Source organism: Loxodonta africana, chromosome 27 (genome assembly GCF_030014295.1).
Source record: "Loxodonta africana isolate mLoxAfr1 chromosome 27, mLoxAfr1.hap2, whole genome shotgun sequence".
Lineage (NCBI taxonomy): Eukaryota > Metazoa > Chordata > Mammalia > Proboscidea > Elephantidae > Loxodonta > Loxodonta africana.
In genome coordinates, this window is record NC_087368.1 from 2,897,550 (window position 1) to 2,916,684 (window position 19,135).

Here is a 19,135-nt window from a genome sequence, read left to right on the forward strand (position 1 = left end):
CATCAGACAACTGCCAAAACATTGAGAATCATAGCCTAGCCAAGTTGACACATTCTTAACCATCACACGTGCCCCGTGATTAAAGTCAGTGGAAAATTACAGCAACTCCGTCCTGAAATGACTACTAATGGCCCAGACCCTTTAGGAATGACGGTTTGGGTCACCCCACCAGGCAGAGAGCCACGACCAGCTGAGGTGCTTGCTGAGGACAGGGAATATGGGATGGGTGGTGGAAGGAGGTAATTCCAAATAGTAGTTATGGCCACGTGATCAGTTGTAGAAATGAGGGCTGTAACAGTTAAGAGTATTTCTGCTTTGTATGTGTGCATCAAATATTTTTGTTTTCTCCATTTATATAAAATATAAGATGTAAACAGAGCTAGTGCAGTTTTGGTTGTATGTGTGTTCGTTGTGTCATGTTAGGCACAAGAATGACGTTGTAATTGTCTTTATTCAGAGATTATGTATGGTTGAAGGACATGTTTACAGGTGCCGAATTGATAAGGGGTAAACTGTGATAGTTAAGATTGTGTGTCAACTTGGCAGTGCCATGATTCTCAGAGTTTGGGCAGTCATGTTGTGGTCACTTCCCTGTTGAGATTTGATATGTGATCACCCCAATGGTGCAATATGCTGTGAATAGCCAGTTGCTTGAAGGGGAGTTTCCTTGGGTGTGTGGTCTGCATCCAATGTGTGCAGACATTCTGGCAGGGCTCCGGGGCTTTTGCTTGCTCGGGACTTCAGCTGGCTGTTTACCTACAGTCTTGCCTGCCGATGTTGGGATTGGTTGATCTTCACAGCCTGTGAGCAACACCTGTGTTCTCCAGCCTGCTGATATTGGGTTCACCAGCACCTGAGGCTACAGGGATCAGGAGAGGCCTCTATCCTGACCTGCAGACTTGGGATGTTATGGCCTGTAAAACCATGTGAGCCATTTTCTTGATATAAATCTCTCTCTCTCTATGTATCTTTATACATTTTACTGGTTTTGCTTCTTTAGAGAATGCTCCCTATGTCAGAGCATTCACACAAGATATAAATATCTTCACTTCTTTGGCCTGTTCAGAGAGCTCTGTCACATGCCACTTTTTCATACTTCCTTAGCTCCAAATTTCCAATCATGTTCCTTCCAAGTCCCTGGCTATCCAGTCAAAAAATTGGCCACAACCCACGACTCAGTGTACTATTGCATATCTGGCCATTTATCCTTGCAAGTAAAGTGAAAACTCATGTGCACTGATTGAAGTTCTGCCTATTGAGAGGCTATCCCCTCACCACTGTCCTTCAGGGAGTTCCCAGAAAGGGGCTGTAGTGCTTTGCTGCCACTTTCCACGTTCAGATGGTGCCTGCATATCATGCAGAAAAACATCAGTAAACCAGACACCAGTTTTCTCTTCCTCAGTCAACTGATCATGAGGCTATAGATGAAGACTAGGAAAGGGCAGGTAATGTAACAGGAGTGGAGACCATGGGCATTTGGGACGTTTCCTCATGCAACTTACTTGAGCCTTCAGGTCCTGCTCAGGCATGATATGATAGATACCACTTGCATTTAATGATGGAGTGCTGCTGAGCACATCCAGGTTTATGGCTCTGTATGTCAGACAACATGCAGTTCATGATGGGCAGCTAAGGCGCATGGTGACTTGGTGTCCCACGGTTAAGTGTTCAGTCTCTACTAAGGCTCTGTAACAAGCCAAAACCTGTTTCTCAAAAGGAGAGTAACTAAACACGGAGGATGGCAGGGCTTTGCTCCAAAATCCTAAGGATCTGCACTGTGATGCACCAATAGGGGCATGCCAGAGACTCCAAAGAGCATCTCTATCTGCCACTGACACTTCCAGAACTGTTGGTTCTGCCAGATCATGTGGCCCACGTGGCAGAGCAGCTTGGACATCAGCCTGAACCTGTTCCAAAGCTTTCTCTTGTTGTGGGCCCTGCTCAAAACTAGCAGCTTTTCAAGTCATGTGATAAGTAGGCTGGAATAGCACACCCAAATGAGGGATCTGATGCCTTCAGAATCCAAAGAGGCCGAACAAATGTTGTGCCTCTTTTTTGGTTGTCGGAAGGGCAAGATATATCAGCTTACCTTCCACTTCACAAGGAATATCTCAACATGCCCCACTCCACTGGAGCCCTAGAAATTTCACTAAGATGTAGGCACCTGAATTTTTGTCGCAATAATTTTCCACCCTCTAGCATGCAAAGGTCTTATCAATAAGTTTAGAGTATTGATACTTCTTTCTTACTAGGTTGTCAGCATAATGCCATTAATGTAATGGACCAGTATGACGTCTTTCGGAAGGGAAAAGTGATCAAGTTCCCTGTGGACTAAATTATCACATAGGGCTTGAGAGTTGATATTGCCCCGAGAAAAACTAGTGAAGGTGTATTGCTGGCCTTACCAGCTGAAGGCAAACTGCTTCTGGTGGCCCTTTAAAACAGGGAGAGAGAAAAAGGCATTGGCCAGATGCATACCCCAGAAGATATATTAATTTTCAGGCCACATCCCCAAGGAAAATTCTCTTCCAACTCATTGGCTGCTCACATCAGATCACAAAATGGAGGATGATTACATAACTTCTGCCATATCCCTGAGAGTAATGGCCTACACAAGTTGACACATAACATGAACCATCATAGTGGTGATGAAAGTGTTCTGAAGTAGATGCTGGTGATGGTTGAATAGGATTATGAAACTAGGTAAAGCAGTATATGGCACATTTTAAAGATATCGAAACAAAACTTTATTTAAGAAGAACTCTACCAATTAATATAGTATAAACTATAAAGTATAAATTGAGCTGGAAAAATACTAGAACAAAAGCAAAAAAAGTACCCACTGAGGTGAGAAGAAGAAAATGTCTGGTTCTGAGGCTGATGTTCCCTGGCTGTGAATGAGGAGCTGCAGTGGAGGAGGTAGGGCAACTGGCTCCGCCTCTGGTGCCCGAGGCAGAGCTAGAGGTGAAGGATTTATTAGCCCGTGGGGCTCCAGTGTTGAAGGAGTAGCAGGAGGATCGATATCAGGTGTTTGTCCGTGAGCCAGTTGGAGGTGGCCCAGGATGGAAATCTACCCCTCCAGCTGACTCTTTGTCTAGTGCCATCGCTGGACCTGGTGATGAAATACCTGGTGCTCTAAGGACTTCCGGTGTTGGTGTAGGAGCAGGTGGTTGAGGAACCATTTCTGTAGGTGGCCCAGGATGGGAATCGAGCCCTCCATCAGGCTCTTCTCCTGGTGCCCGGGCCAGAGATCGAGATGGAGGGCTTTGGGGTACAGTGAGCTCTGGTGTTGGTAGAGGAACAGGAGTAGGATTGACATGAGCCAGTGGTCCAGGAGCCAGCTCTGGATGTAGCCCAGGATAAGAATCTGATCTCCCAGCTGGCTCTCCATTTTCTGCCAGTCTTGGAGCTGGTGATGGTGCTCTGTGGAGCTCCAGTGTTAGCCCAGGTGCATGATGGACCTCACCAGGTGGTCCAGGAGCTCCTTATGGTCTTGACCCAGGGAGAGAATCCGTTCTTTCAGCAGGTTCTCTATCAGGTGCCAGTGCTGAACTTGGTGACAGAGGACCTGTTGTCGTACCCAGCTCCAGTGTTCCTGCAAGAGTGGGATCTGACTCAAGAAGTAGTCCTTGAGTGTGTTCTGGAAGTTGCCCACGGTAAAAATCCAGCTCTGCTGCGTGCTGTCCATCTGGTGATGGGATAGGTGGTGCTCTATTGAGCTTCGGTGTTGGTATAGGATCAAGATCGACCTCACCACATGGTCCAGGACCCGGCTCATGCGGTGGCCCCGGTTAAGAATCAGAATCTCCAGCGGCCTATCCATGTGCTGCCAGAGCTGAAGCTCATGACAGAATAGCTGTTGCTCTGTCGACGTCCTGTGTTGGAGCAGGAGCTGGATCGCCGTCAGCTGGTGGTCCAGAATCCGGTTCTGGAGGTGGCTCAGAATGGGTATGCACCTCTCCATCTGACTCTCCACCTGATGCTGGTGATGCAGCTGTGGAAAGACCTGGGCTACGTCAAGCTCCAGTGTTGGAAGAGGAGCGGGAGCAGGATGGACGATAGCCGGTGGTCCAGGAACCGGTTCTGGAGGTGGCCCAGGATACGAATCTGAGCCTCCAGCTGGCTCTTCATCAGGGTCCACTGCAGGAGCTGGTGATGGAATCAGTGGTGCTCTGTGGAGCTCTGGTTTTGGTGCAGGAGCAGGATCAACCTCACCAGGTGGTACAGGGGCCGGTTCTGGAGGTAGCCCAGGATGAGAATCCCACCCTTCAGGCAGCTCTGGGTGTGGTGGAAGTGAAGGAGCTGGTGATGGAATAGCTGGTGCTCTCTGCAGCTCCGGTGTTGGAGCACCAACAGGATCAGAACTGACATCAGCCGGTGGTCCAGGAGCCAGTTCTGGAGGTGGCCCAGGAGAGGGGTCCACCCCTCCTGCCAGCTCTCCATGTGGTGCCAGTGCTGGAGCCGATGACATAATGGGTGGTGCACTACGGCTCTTTGGTGCTGCTACAGGAGCAAAATGTACCCCAGGAGATTGTCCAGGAGCTGGTTCTTGGGGCAAAGTTAGCTCTCGAGCCCCTTTGACAATTGGCGCTGGCCCCGGCTCTGGAGCTGCAAGAGGAGAAAGGTTCACCAACATGGCTGCCTTTCCTCATGCCTTGCCAATGATGGAAAACACCCACTGCCACGAAGAGAAGCCCATTCCCAAGATTTCCACCCCAGGAAGTCTTCCCAGACTGTAGTCCACCAGAGGAGGTCCTGAAGTTACTCTGAGCTCTGGCTCAAACCCAAACTCTGGGGGTCTTCCCATATCCTCCTCACAAGCTCACATGCAGCCATCCCCAGTGTTCCTCACCCTCTGGCTCTGCCCCAGTGACCTCCATTTGATCCAGGTGTGCCAAGAGAAGTTGGGCCCCGCGCTCCAGATGTGAGCCTGGCATGTTCACCTGCACATACTCCACCACGAGCTTTAGACAGGGGAAGTCCGGGGGCTGATTGAAATCCTCCGCGTATTCCTTCAGCCATGTGTCCAGGATATAAGAGATGGCTCTGGGGGGTGGGTGGTGAAGAGCAGGGTCAGAGGCCTGGCTTTTCCCGCCACACTGCTTTCCCAGGAAACCCCTGCAAGGGGCCAGTCCCTGTTTCTGTCCCTGACCTTCCAAAGGTCAGCATCACCCTGCACAGGCCCTGCGGCTGCCCTGACAGTGGCAGGCCTGGTCACTGACAGGAGGCTAGCACAGAGGCTTGTCCGAAGGAGCTCCCATCAATGGTCTGATGAACTCTCCCTCCTAGGGAGTCTGAATTACATCCTTCTCTGTCCCTGGCGCTCTCCCCACTGAACAGTAATCCTCTAAGGGCACAGGGATGCGTGTCTGCATATTCACCTCACAGCCTGGCAGACAGTAGTGCTCCAGGATTATCTGATGCTGGGCGACACACAGAGTCCATCCCCTGACCCAGGTGCCCAGGCCATAGGGCCCCTCCTCTGGAGCGTGTGAACCAGCTTGCTGTCTGGTTTTCTGCACGTGTGTGAGCATCTCTTCTTCCATGGACACTGTTCTCCCCTGGGACAGGGGCCCCACATGCAGCTGAGTACCGGCAACCGGGGATTGGGATTTAGGAGCAATTTTCTCCATTCCCGCACCGCTCCCCCGCCACCTCCTGTTTTGGGCCCCAAATAGAGGAGGGAGGAAGCAGTGATATGAGGGAATTGTGGGAGAATGGATTCTCTCAGGACCCTCTCTGAGCCCCTAGCCTCCCCTCTACTCCCCATGACACCAAGGATCCACTCCCAGCTCTCTGTGACTGCTTACATCCTGCAGGGATGCGCCTAAACTCATCCCTCTAGTGGAGTCTAGATGTATGGGGCCCAGGGTCTGCCAACCCCAATCCAGACACAGGCTCCCTAAAACCTCCACCGTTTTGTAGAGATAGGAGTCCCTCCTTCTCCACACAAAGTCCACTCACCCTTTCAGCTGCTCCTGGGGTTCACCGTACTCAGCAGAATAGGGGTGGTTACATCCATACCTAGAGGTGGTATGAGGGTGTCACATGTAATGAACTGTGGACACCACTTGCTTAAGATGTCTAGTGTTCCTGTCTGACTGTCAGAACAGAACAGAGTCGTAGGAGGGCAGGGCCTCCTATCTGCTTTGTTCACTGAACAATGCTAAATACCTAGAACAGTGTCTGCAAGAGTAGGGGCTTGCTTCATGGATGATTGTTGAATGAGTGAACCCAACCAGCACCTTCCCAGGCATCTGAGAGTCCTGGGGCCCCTCTACCAGCCTCCAGGTACCCCTGTTCTGAGTATACCAAGGACAAGGACCCACTAAATGGAATCTCCAGCTTCCCTTTACAAATGGGAAGTAGGTTTGCTCAAGGTCACGTAGTCAGTGAGGGTTGAGGCAGACAGCTGCTTCATGGGCGAGAGGAAAATAATAAATGTGAACATCCCAGCCCCTCCAACACCGTTTGCCATAGAGCTCTGCTCCAGGTACGTACTTCCTGTGGCTTATCCCATGTGGTCCTGACAGTAATTCTAGCCGATTGGACCTTTACCACCCTACTTTTCAGGGGAGAAAACTGAGGCTCTTTGTGGTGATGCGACATTCTCCAGATGCAGAACTGGTAGGGGGTAGAATCCCCATTAGGCTGTGAAGGGCTCACCTTTGGAGCAGCTGGTCTAGGACTTGCTGGGTGGTGGCGTAGGTTCTGTAGGCTCCCAGAAAGATTTTGATGTAGGAGATGTCACCCTTTAGGTAGGCGGGCACCAGGAGCTCCACCAGCTTCTGCAGTGAGCCTGCCTTGAAGGTTTTCATCACCCAGGCCTCCTCCAGGTCCTCCTCAGAACCACAGACACACTGGAGTGGGACAGAGGAGGGACATACTGTCAGAGTCAGCCACGTGAACCACCAGGAGGGTTGGAGGCCCGGAGCTCAGACCAGGTACTCCATCTCCCTCAGTGACCTGTGGTAGAAGGTGGGACACGAGTGCCTTGAGTAGGAAACAGGGCTTGGCTTTCCAAGCAGGATTGGAGGTGGGGGCTGATTACAAACATTAGGGACCTGAAGTGATTTCGTTAACGAAGTAACCATGCTATCTCCCTGAAGGAAGAGCAGTATCCCAGGGAGTCCTCACAAAACACCCCATTCCAGAGATGTGAAAACAGAGGCTTGGTGATATCTGTTGTCTGCTTGAAGTCACCTGGTCAGAGCCCAGAACTGTCTGATACTAGGGCTCCGTGATGTTCCCTCTGTGCTAGGTGAGGCCTGCTCTGTTCTGACTCAGAGGGGAAGGTCTGGTGCAAGCTCACTTCCTCCCGGCTGAAGACAGTGCACAGAGCAGACATACCCATGAGATAAGGAAGACACAGATTTTTCTTTCCGCACATTAAAGGGGATTTTGAGAACCTGAAGCTGTGGAGCACCCAGATCCAGCCAAGTGTGAGAGCCTGGAGATCCTGGGGTGGGAGAAAGACCCCTACAGAACCGAGGACCTTACCAGATGGCTCAGGGAGGACAAATGTGAATGGTTGGTAAAGGCCTGAGAGGTGGCTCAGCTTCTCAGGGCCAACAGGTGCCTGAGAGCCACCCAGCAGCTCTGTTGGCCACCCTGACAGCAGATTGGCAAAGCGGAAAAGAGCCTTAACATCTGGACCAGGCTCACTGCAGAGACGTAGCCAGCATCACAAACTGCTGGGCCCCGGGACTGTGACTGCTATTTTGGGCAGGAGTCTGGCTCTAATGATCCTAACTTGAAACGTGTACATCCTTCCCCCCAGCATGCCACTCCTGGGAATCTGTCCTGGGTGGGACAGAGTATGAGAACACATGTAAGCGTTCCTGCAGCTTTGCTGAAAGGGCAGCAGAAGGAATGAGTCCAGGGCCAGCAGCAACGAGAAGCTCAGTCACTGTGGGGACAGGCCTCCCTTCTGGAACATTCTGTATGGAGTCAGGATACAGCCCCTGACCTGAAGGGGTCACGTGATGTATTTCCCCAAGATTGGAGGTTATAGAAAAAGGTGAGTCATACACTGATCCCCACCCTTTAGGGTAAAAGAAGCCTGTTAAGTGTGATGATGTATGAAGCTGGGAGAAGGTGTAGAAGGACAGTCCAGCCAGCTGCTGTTGGGGCCCTGGGGTTGAAAGTTAAACACTAAAACAGCAGCAACACGCAAAGATGTACGGGCTTACGTGAAGTGAAGACTGTGTGAAAAGCTCGTTTCTCATATTCCTACAAATATGGGAAGAGTGACTTTTTAGCTGGCCAGGGCAGGGAGGGCAGTGGGGGGGGGGGTTGATTCCTTAGGGAGGGGACTGGGACCCTTGAGAGGAAAAGTCCTGAGAGGGACTTGAGGTCTACAGGGTGGTGTTTGGGCCCTTTGCCCCCTCTGGTCATCTCGGATTCCTGACTGGGAGCGGCAATCCCTTCCCACTGCACTCACCCAGCGCCTGTGCCAGCCCTTTCTGGCCCCATCCTTGGGGTAGACCGAGTAGACGATGCCATTCTCCTTCTCCTTGGGGATCTCCTGCGGACAGTTCTGCAGAGACAGTGCCGGCAGCGGCCAGGGAGGCATCAAGAGCCCCTCCGAGCCACCTCCTTCCCTCTCTGCCCCTCAAGCCCTTGTGGTTCCGAGGAGCTCCCAGTTCCCCCATGCTGGGTGGGTTGGACTGTGAGCAGCACCATCCAGCCCTGACCAAGTCCGCGGATAGAAAAATCAACCTCTGCCTATTGCAGCAGGATCTGGCAGAAGCTGGGCTGGCACAGGGTCAGCAGTGGCCCAGGCAATGCCTGCAGCTACGGCTGCACGTTGACTGCCCCACTCAGGGTGAGCTGGATCTCAGAGAAGGCCCAAGTGAGAGTGCTGACTCAGCCTGTGATCCTGACAATCCCTCCCTAAGACCTGGTTTCAGCTGGAACCCCTGGGTAAACTTAAATCCCAGTGTTCTGTGTGATCAGGGGAGTCAGGGCAGGGAAGTGAAAGAGGCCTCCATATTTGCCACCCCAGCCTCTGGTCTCCAAGGCACCCAATCTGATGGACTAGACCAAGCCATGGTCAGACTCAGCCCCATGAACCCAGTATAGTGAGAGGCCGTGGGGGTGGAGCTTCACCTTGCCCTCAATGTGTGCTAGTCCTGAAGCAGCAGCACCATTTTCACATTCCTCATTATCACCCCTCCCCCCCCAAAACCTCCCCAGATCACATTGCGCCTCCTTCCCTGACTCCTACCGACCCCTGTCCCAAATGGACCCTGCCCCATCCAAGAATTTTCTGCCTCATCAGTTCTGTCCACATTTCCTCCAGGGACCCCATGAGGACAAGGGCGGGCATGGCCAGGGGGATGATATGACCTTGGGTAGGGGTGTGGGGCTGCCCAGGTGAGATCGCAGTGGTGGTCTGGCCTGGATTGGCAGCCCTGGGCCACCTTGTGTTACCTTTGGATTGTTTTTGGTGAATGGCTTGAACTTCCGTTGGGGGGGTATGAGACCATGTCTCAGCCTTGGTGAAAGTGTCGAACTCCTGCGTCTCTCAAGCTTTGATACAAGGGAAGATGGGAGACAACAAGAAAACATGTTCCTAGCTTGAGTGTCTCCACTCAAGTGAGCTGGGTAGGGGGCTGGTTACCAGGGTTCCAAGTTCTGTGTACTCTGTCATCAAGGAAGTGAGGTCATGTCCTGGACTCCTGACTTGAGCCTGATGTCAGTTAAGACTTCCCCCAAATCCCCTCTGCACTGCAGAATGCTCGCCTGTCCCCATGCCATCTCCATAACTGTACACAGTGACACCAACACAGCCCTCCCCCCACCCCCAGAGCTTGTGGAAGGCTTGGGTGTAGCCAGGACCCCAGCTCTGAGCATACAGAGCTGGGTTCAGACAAAGCTCATCCCTCTCAATCAGTTTGTGACCCTGGACAAGTCTTTGTGCTTCTCAGAGCCTCCCCAGTCCTCCTACCCAGACAGTAGGGAACATTCTAGTGTCTTCTTCCTAGACACCTCATCAGGTGTATGTGAGATAACACCTATAGAACCCGTGGGCTGCCATTACCTGAAGGTAACCAGGGGTGGATTATCTAATAGGCAAGGTAAGCATAGGGCTTACCTGCTTACCAGATCATCTGTAGTGAACATTTTCACCTTTTCATATTTTTTCACCACATCTAGTACTCTGCATCTAGGTGTGGCTGGCATCTATCTCTCCCAACCCCAGAGCACCTTCCTACAGAATCAAAGCCTCTTTTCAAGTATACATTCTCTGATGGGGGGCAGGTGACCGTGAAAGCAAGGTAAACACAGGTCTACTTGTGCTTACTTACTAACCTGTAGTGAATAATTTCACGTGGGTTTTGCTACATCAGAGATGTGGTGTTCACCGTGCTTATGTTGCCTATTGGGTAATCTGTCCATGTAGCTAATGAACAAACTCAGAGTTGGAAGAATTTCAAGCAGGGGCGGGAAGCACCAGGGAGTACATCTCCAAACAGGGCTGGGCTCAGGTGCTGTGAACTTGGGAAAGTCACTTCCACTCTCGGTCTCATTTCCCAGTCTGCACTAGGATGAGGTTGGAATTAAATGAATGTCAGATATCATCACCCTCTGCGTAAAACCTTCCAGTAACTCCCATTATATACAATCTGACCCAGTGTTTCATCTCAGACTAGGGGGTGGGCAACCTGTACAGCAGCTCCCAACAATCCTAACTCCTGGTCTCCACATCCTGTGTGACCACGTCCCCTCACTTTGGATTGGACTCAGGGACTTGTTTCTCAAGAGTGTTGTTGTTAGGTGCCACTGAGTCGATTTCAAGTTATAATGACCCCATTTGAGGCAATGTTTCTTGGCCCTCTTTTATTCTCTGTTTCTCAGTCATCTCTCTGTCATTTATTTCTCTCTCTCCCCCCAGGAAGGAGCTGTGACGTATGACCTGCCCATGGAGAGACTCATGTGACAAAGACCTGATTGGAGGGTCTTGATCAACAGACAGAGAGGAAGTGAGGCCCCCCAGACCAACAGCTTACAGAGTCCTGCTCATAACATGGAAGTAAGTAGGGAGCAGATCCTCCCCGGTCAAGACTCAGTTGAGCCCACAACCACAGGGTCCTGAGAACTTGGGGCAGTCACCAGGTAAGCCATGCCTGCATTTCTGGCCCACAGAGACTGTGTGCTGTGTTGTGTCGTGAGTCATTAGTTTTGGGGGTGTTTTTTATCACAGAGCAGGAGATAACTCCTCCAGCCTACCAGGTCACGGGTCCTGGACCTGTTCTCCTCCTCCCTGCCTCCTCTCCTCCTCAGTTCCCTCTAGGCATAGTGGCTGCATTTCAACTCCCTCTTTGGAAAAACTCACGTCTGCCTCCCAGTCTCTGTACCAGCTGTGTCGTCTCCCTGGCACACAAGAGCAGGGCTGGTCCCTCCTGTCATTCTGGTCACACAAAAATGTCACCGGAATGAGGCCTTTTGGAGCATGCCCCAGTCTTATCTCACGGCACCCTACATTATCTTCTTCCTAAAATATACTCTTTTCTTTGCATGTATTTGTTTCCATTCTTTTATCGATCTTCATGTCTCCTGGGGACAGAGATCACATGAGTCGTTTTCAGAACCAGCTCCTGGACCACCTGCTGATATCGATCCCACCCCTGCACTAACACTGGAGCTCCATAGTGCACCATGTGTTCCGTCACCAACATCAGATGGACAGGGAGCTGGAGGGGTAGATTTCAATCCTGGGCCACCTCCAGAAATGGCTCCCCAGACCATTTGCTGATACCGATCCTGCTCCTGCTAAACATCAAAGCACTATAGAGCACCAGGTCCTCCTATCCCACCTTCACCTGTTTGGGGTGAGCAGGATAGGCGGGGAGGGGCGGGATGGGGGTAGTCTGGGGTTCACCCCCGCCAGGGAGCCCTGCTTCTGAGGTAGTCGCAGACCCAGGCTCAGCTACACCTCTTGGTGCCTTGGTTTCCCTCTTGTAACTTCTTACACACCTCTACATCCTCCCCACTGTGGAGATGGGGCCCCTGGAGGGAGTTGCCCATCTGGCAGCCTTGCCTCTGCCTTTGTTTCCCACCCAGAGGGATGCTGGCAGGTAAAGAGTGCTAGTGGTGAGGTGGGGGCGATCTAGATGCTAGATCTGGGCTGCGGCCCATCAGCAAGTAGTTTTAATACAGCGAGAAAATGAAGGAAAAAAATGCAGGGTCACATTAAAGTAGCCAAGGCCTTGGGACTCGAACCTCTGAAGCCTTGGGATGCGCACTAATCCCGTGGCTGTGAGTGAAGCTGAATTGCAAGCGCAGCTGTGCAGAAGTGCTCTCTGCCCCGGTGCAGGCGGGGTGGGGGCGGCGTGACCGGGGGACTGAGCCCAAGTGCTGCCCAGAGAAGCTTCTCTGCCCGCTGGACCTGCAGGTGAGTCCTCAGCCCAGATTCACCACAGCTGGGCGCTCTGAGTGGGCTGAAGGAACCCAGAGATTGGTTAAAGGGCAAAAACTGTTCTAAGCAGTTGGGCACTGGCGGGGCAGGTCTAAATGAGACTCTTAACTGATGACTGGTAAATTGTGAGGAAGGAAATGCGTGCAGTGAACTGCAGACCAGATGAGCACACTGAGATTCTTGTTCAAGAAAACAGATTTTTTTGTTGTTGGGGGGGAGTGGGTGGGGAGTTGCTGTAAACTGAGGCTTTTCTGGGGCTGTTCAAGAGGGAAATTAGTTATTTTCTGCATGTTACTAGGCTGTAGTGAGAGGAAGGCAGCGTCTAAATTAAGCCTCTTCAGACTTCTTCAGTTCTTTGAAAAGTGTGTGTTTGAAGAAGACCATTTGGCTGACAGAAGAGGGATGTGTGGGAGGGAATATCTCTTGTAAACCATGGTTTGAAAAGGGGAGGTGTGTGCAGGAGTTTAAGAGCAGATTAAAACTGCAAGGTATCCCCTACCTCTCTCCTCCATTTCCCCAGACCTGCAATAGCATCCTTATAGTGAAACATCAGAAGTCCCTTCAGCTTTCCAGTGGTTAACTGGTATTAATTTTCCTGTATTCTGGAGTTTCAGTGTAATCCACTTAGAACTTATTCTGGCATAAGATTGACAAAGATCTTTATTTACCTGATTCCTTGGAGACATCCTGATACCTCTTCAAAGCCCTTTTTTTCCTCTTCTCCCTACAGATTTGTTTCTTTAGGAAATAGTACGATTTTCAGACAAGTAAGACATACTCCAGAGATGGATTATCCAATGAGCAAGGTACACATGGGTTTACTTGTGCCCACGTACTAGTTTATAGTCAAAACTCTGCCTGGTTTTCACCACATCAAAGATGTGATAAAACCCCCCGTGAAATTGTACACTACTGATTAGGAAGTGAACACAATTAAGCCTGTTGCACACCTTGCTTACTGTAATCCCGTGAGTACCTTGCTTACTGATTAATCTGCCCCTGCATCGTGGCAAAATGTCTATACTTGATGGGAAATCAATTAGCTTGGCAAGTTAAAAAAAAATTGAAGAGGGAGCACCTACATTTGTTAGGGAGGTGAGAATTCTGAGGTGAATGAAAGTAAAGGAAGTTGCTGCAGAGCCCAAGCTTGCTGGGAACATAAGAGCTGTCCCTAGTGAAGTGAAATATAGGTTGTCGGCTAATAGTTTGGAACACAAAGCTGATTATTGGGAATAACTTAAAATTTTGCCTAAAATTTTTAAATTGGTATTAGTGATGCTGGGGGAAGGAATTCTGAAGGTTGAGAGAGGTGGTATAACTACAAAAAGTATATGCTTTTAGGTCTAAAGAAAAAAAAATGTCATTTTTGTCAAGCAGGGCATCCGTGGATTACGAATGAGTTCTGTTCCTAAATCTGTCTTTGAGCTGAATTTGTACATAAGTCGGAACAGTTAGGCACGGGTTGTATCTAATGTCAGTTAATCAAATGTTTCTCTCAGCATGTAGTGTTCCTTTTCTATACATAAAGAATCATTTCCAGCTACACTAAAGTATCTCTAACATGATAATACAGTAATAATAACAGTGTTTTAACGTGCTTCCTGAAGTAGTGCCAGTTTATCATTACGAACCATTGTATATACCTCAAATTTTTAAAATAAATATGCTTTATGGGGATTGGTTTGTAACTATAGATTGCACGTTAGTACGACGTTTGTAACTGGGGACTGCCTGTGAGAACTACACAGAGGGCGTGCAGTTCTTCCATTCAGCCTGTGGAAGGGGCTGTGGAAAGGTTGAAAAAGACTAATCAGGTTAAGGAAGGGAAACCAGGAAGATCTGCAGGCTGAGTGCATCTTGAGGGACACGACATGTATCAGTGACCTATAGCACAAGGGTTTACTCTCTGAATCAATGAAAGCTCACTTGTGTTACTTTCAAAACAACAACAAAATCATTTCCTTTCTGTCCTTTCTGTCCCTTGGGTTAGACGTGGGGAGGATGGAGAGCGAATGAAAGAGGTTAGAGTCCGACCTGCATGCCTAAGCATTAGTGTCCCTTGAGAAGGAACTGTGTCAAACTGTGTACGTGTAAGAGCCTTCACATTGAGAGGGGTCTGAGCACCTTCCTTAGGATGTGAGATAGAGCTAGATAGCAGAGCCTCAGGTGGGGGCCGGGAGTGCTATTATCTGATACTGAAGCAGTGGGGGAAACAGAGCCAGGAAATGTTGAATTCAGTGAGGCTCTTGCATTTGGAACATTGAGGAGGCATTTCCAGGCAGAAGTGCCTCATTGTTGGCCAGCCTGGCTTTGCTTTACGTGGCTTCCAGACGACCTGCGAGTCACAATGGAGGCTCCTGTGGAGGTTACACATCTCAGGTGGTAGCTTATGCTTATAATGTGGCCTAGAAAAGAAAGGCTCACAAAGACAGAAATCTAGGCCGCCATTCCTGTCTCCCTTAGGCTTCCAGAAAGCAGATTGTGCCCTCCCTACCAGCAGGTGGCACTGCTGTCTCTGGGAATTCCTGGAGGAGATGAAATAATGGAGCTGGCAAACCAGCAGTGTGGAGCCTCTAGTCTAGAAGATCTTGAAAGGCTTTGGAAGATCTCAGTCAAAGAGAAGCTCAAAGAAAATAGTTGTGAAAGGTTGGAATAATGGATGTTGTTTCTATAAGGTTGGAATAATGGGTGTTGTGGGGACTGAGGGATAGTTGTGGTCACTTTGCTGGTTTTGTGTGTGTGTGTGTGTGTGTGTGTGTGTGTGTGTAGTGGGGGAGAAGGCGGGATGTAACCTAACAATTAAGCGTCATAATACAAGTTTTGAAAGCACTTTGTGTAAATTGGTTAGTCGCATCTGAAGTTGAAATCATGATTCAATCAAAATGCCCAATAACTTCATAACTCCTAATTCTTTGTGTGTAAAGCTAGTCTATACACACGGCTGGGATTCTGGAAATACACATGTGACTTTTAAACCTGAACAATATCCAGTAATTACATGCCCTGAAGGAAGGGGTGAGAGTATTAGTAAAAATACTGTTGGTTAGTTAGTCACTATCCTTCAGGGCTGGCACAGAAGGCAGATCAAAGTTATTCTGAATCAGTTTCTTCTAAAACTTGAAACTTCCTAATAAGTGTGGATTTTCCTAAATTCTGTCCTGTTGAGATTGTGTTCACAACCCAAAGCTTGAACATTGGTTTTATTGACCTTACCAGCCAGGGTTCATTCAGTCATCCATTCTCTCTTTGGAAATAACTAGATGGCCGTCCGTTGGGTTGAATTTTGTAGACATGATGTTTGAGGGAGATGGGTGCTGTCGCCAGTGATGGGGAGGTTACAGTGTATAATGAGGCCCTCAGCTTTGACCCTGACCCAGGGAGAGGACACTGCCTTTGGTTCCAGTACCCCAGCCACCTGCTTCCTCTTGCAGTTCGTATTCTGTGCTCAGCTTATTCGAGGTTTATTTCTGTCTCTCTTCAAATGAACTGATGAGCTTGTTTTTACTACTGATGACGAATCCTAAAATTCTGCTGGTGCTAGCTCAACATTATTAGTCATTAGGGAGATGCAAATGAAAACCATAATGCCATATCACCTCACCCCCTCTAGAATGGCTCTAATAAAAAAAGAGGAAAATCAGAGGTGTTTGCAAGGATGTGGAGAAATTGGAACCCTCGCTCATTGCTGGTGGGAATGCAAAATGCCACAGTCGCTGTGGAAAACAGTTTGGTGGTTCCTCAAAAAAGTTAAACATAGAACTATCATGTGAACCAGTAGGTTCCAATCCTAAGTGTATGGCCCAAAGTATTGACAGCAGGGATGCAAACAGCAACCTGTATACCAGTGTTCACTGCAGCACAACTCACAATAACCAGAAGGTAAAAATAAGGGAAATGTCCATCAAGAGGTGAATGGATAAAGAAAATGTGGAATATACATAAGAATGGGCTATTACTCAGCCATCAAAAGAAGTGAAATCCTGATTCATGCTCTGACGTGGATGAACCTGGAAAACATTATGCTGCGCAAATAAGTCAGTCACAGAAAGATACTGTATGATCCCTCTTACATGAAATAGGCAGATTTGTATAGAGACCAGAGGTTATTAGTGGTTGGCAGGGGTGGGAGGGAGGAGAAAGGGGGAAGTCAGTGCTTAGGGGCCACTGAGTTTCTGTTAATGGTGGTGGAATAATTTGGAAAAGGATGGTGGTAATGGTTGTACAACATGTTGGATGTAATCAGTATAAATGAATTGTACATGTAAAAGCTGTTAGGGAAAAAAAACCCTGCTAGTACTACATAGCAGTAGTCACAACAGCTTGTTAACATTGCCTCTTTTATATATATATATAATTTTTATTGTGCTTTAAGTGAAAGTTTACAAATCAAGTCAGTCTCTCACACAAAAACTTACATACACCTTGCTACATACTCCCAATTACTCTGCGCCTAATGAGACAGCCCTCTCCCTCCCTCCACTCTCTCTTTTCATGTCCATTTCACCAGCTTTTAACCCCCTCTACCCTCTCATCTCCCCTTCAGGCAGGAGATGCCAAGAAGCTCACTCCTCACCAGCATCCGTCTCCAACCCGTTGTCCAGTCCAATCCATGTCTGAATAGTTGGCTTTGGGAATGGTTCCTGTCCTGGGCCTACAGAAGGTCTGGGGGCCGTGACCACCAGGACCCTTCTAATCTCAGTCAGACCATTAAGTCTGGTCTTTTTATGAGAATTTGGCGTCTGCATCCCACTGGTCTCCTACTCCGTCAGAGGTTCTCTGTTGTGTTCCCTGTCAGGGCAGTCATCGGTTGTAGCCAGTACCATCTAGTTCTTCTGGTCTCAGGCTGATGTAGTCTCTGGTTCATGTAGCCCTTTCTGTCTCTTGGGCTCATAATTACCTTGTGTCCTTGTTGTTCTTCATTCCACTTTGATCCAGGTGGGTTGAGACTCACTGATGCATCTTAGATGGCTGCTTGCTAGCGTTTAAGACCCCAGACGCCACTCTTCAAAGTAGGATGCAGAATGTTTTCTTGATAGATTTTATTATGCCAATTGACATAGATGTCTCCTGAAACCATGGTCCCCAAACCCCTGCCCCTGCTACGCTGGCCTTCCAAGCATTCATTTTATTCAGGAAACTTGTTTGTTTTTGGTTTAGTCCAGGTGTAGTGACCTCTGCTGTATTGTGTGTTGTCTTTTCCTTCACCTAAAGTAGTTCATATCTACTAAATAATTAGTGAATACCCCTCTTCTACCCGCCTCCCCCCTCTTGTAACCACAAAAGAATGTTTTCTTCTCAGTTTAAACTATTTCTCAAGTTCTCATAACAGTGGTCTTACGTACTATTTGTCCTTTTGAAACTGCCTAATTTCACTCAGCATAATGCCTTCCAGTTCCTCCATGTTATGAAATGTTTCACAGATTTCTCACTGTTCTTTATCCATGTGTAGCATTCCATTGTATGAATATACCATAATTTATTTATCTATTCATCCATTTATGGGCACCTGGGTTGTTTCCATCTTTTTGCTATTGTAAACTGGTGTAGTAAACATGGGTGTGCATATATCTGTTCGTGTAAAGGCTCTTATTTCTCTAGGATACATTCCGAGGAATGGGATTGCTGGATCATATGGTAGTTCTTTTTCTAGCTTTTGAAAAAGTGCCAAATTGATTTCCAAAGCGGTTGTACCATTTTACCTTCCTACCAGCAGTGTAGAAGTGTTCCAGTCTCTCCACATTCTCTCCAACATTTATTTTTTTGTGTTTTTTGGATTAATGCCAGCCTTGTTGGAGTGAGATGAAATCTCTTTGTAGTTTTTTTTTTTTTTGAACATTTATTGAGCTTCAAGTGAACGTTTACAAATCAAGTCAGTGTGTCACATATAAGTTTATATACACCTTACTCCATACCACCACTTGCTCTCCCCCTAATGAGTCAGCCCTTCCAGTCTCTCCTTCCGTGACAATTTTGCCAGCTTCCAACTCCCTCTCTCCTCCCATCCCCCCTCCAGACAAGAGATGCCAACACAGTCTCAAGTGTCCACCCGATACAAATAGCTCACTCTTCATCAGCATCTCTCTCCTACCCACTGTCCAGTCCCTTCCATGTCTGATGAGTTGTCTTTGGGAATGGTTCCTGTCCTGTGCCAACAGAAGGTTTGGGGACCATGACCGCCGGGATTCCTCTAGTCTCAGTCAGACCATTAAGTATGGTCTTTTTGTGAGAGTTTGGGGTCTGCATCCCACTGATCTCCTGCTCCCTCAGGGATTCTCTGTTGTGCTCCCTGTTAGGAGAGTCATCGATTGTGGCCTGGCACCATCTAGTTCTTCTGGTCTCAGGATGATGTAAGTCTCTGGTTCATGTGGCCCTTTCTGTCTCTTGGGCTCATAGTTGTCGTGTGACCTTGGTGTTCCTCATTCTCCTTTGCTCCAGGTGGGTTGAGACCAATTGATGCATCTTAGATGGCCGCTTGTTAGCATTTAAGACCCCAGACGCCACATTTCAAAGTGGGATGCAGAATGTTTTCATAATAGATTTATTTTGCCAATTGACTTAGAGGTCCCCTTAAACCATGGTCCCCAAACCCCCGCCCTTGCTCCGCTGCCCTTTGAAGCATTCATTTTATCCTGGAAACTTCTTTGCTTTTGGTCCAGTCCAGTTGAGCTGACATTCCATGTATTGAGTATTGTCCTTCCCTTCACCTAAAGT

At 48.7% G+C, this 19,135-nt stretch overlaps 1 long non-coding RNA gene across 7 annotated transcripts in view; it reads left to right on the forward strand.

Annotated features, from left to right (window-relative positions):
- LOC111749063 (uncharacterized) overlaps positions 1–19,135 on the forward strand; it is a 244,458-nt gene that overhangs the window by 167,620 nt on the left and 57,703 nt on the right. For 3 of the 7 annotated variants that reach the window (XR_010319512.1, XR_010319515.1, XR_010319518.1), the window contains exon 1: positions 9,330–11,121. The exons of 2 other annotated variants lie outside the window; for them this stretch is intronic. This is a non-coding gene — a long non-coding RNA (uncharacterized LOC111749063). Of the gene's footprint in view, positions 1–6,433; positions 8,021–9,329; positions 11,122–19,135 lie in introns of those variants that run through there. 2 more of the 7 variants (XR_010319513.1, XR_010319514.1) reach the window with 2 other exon arrangements.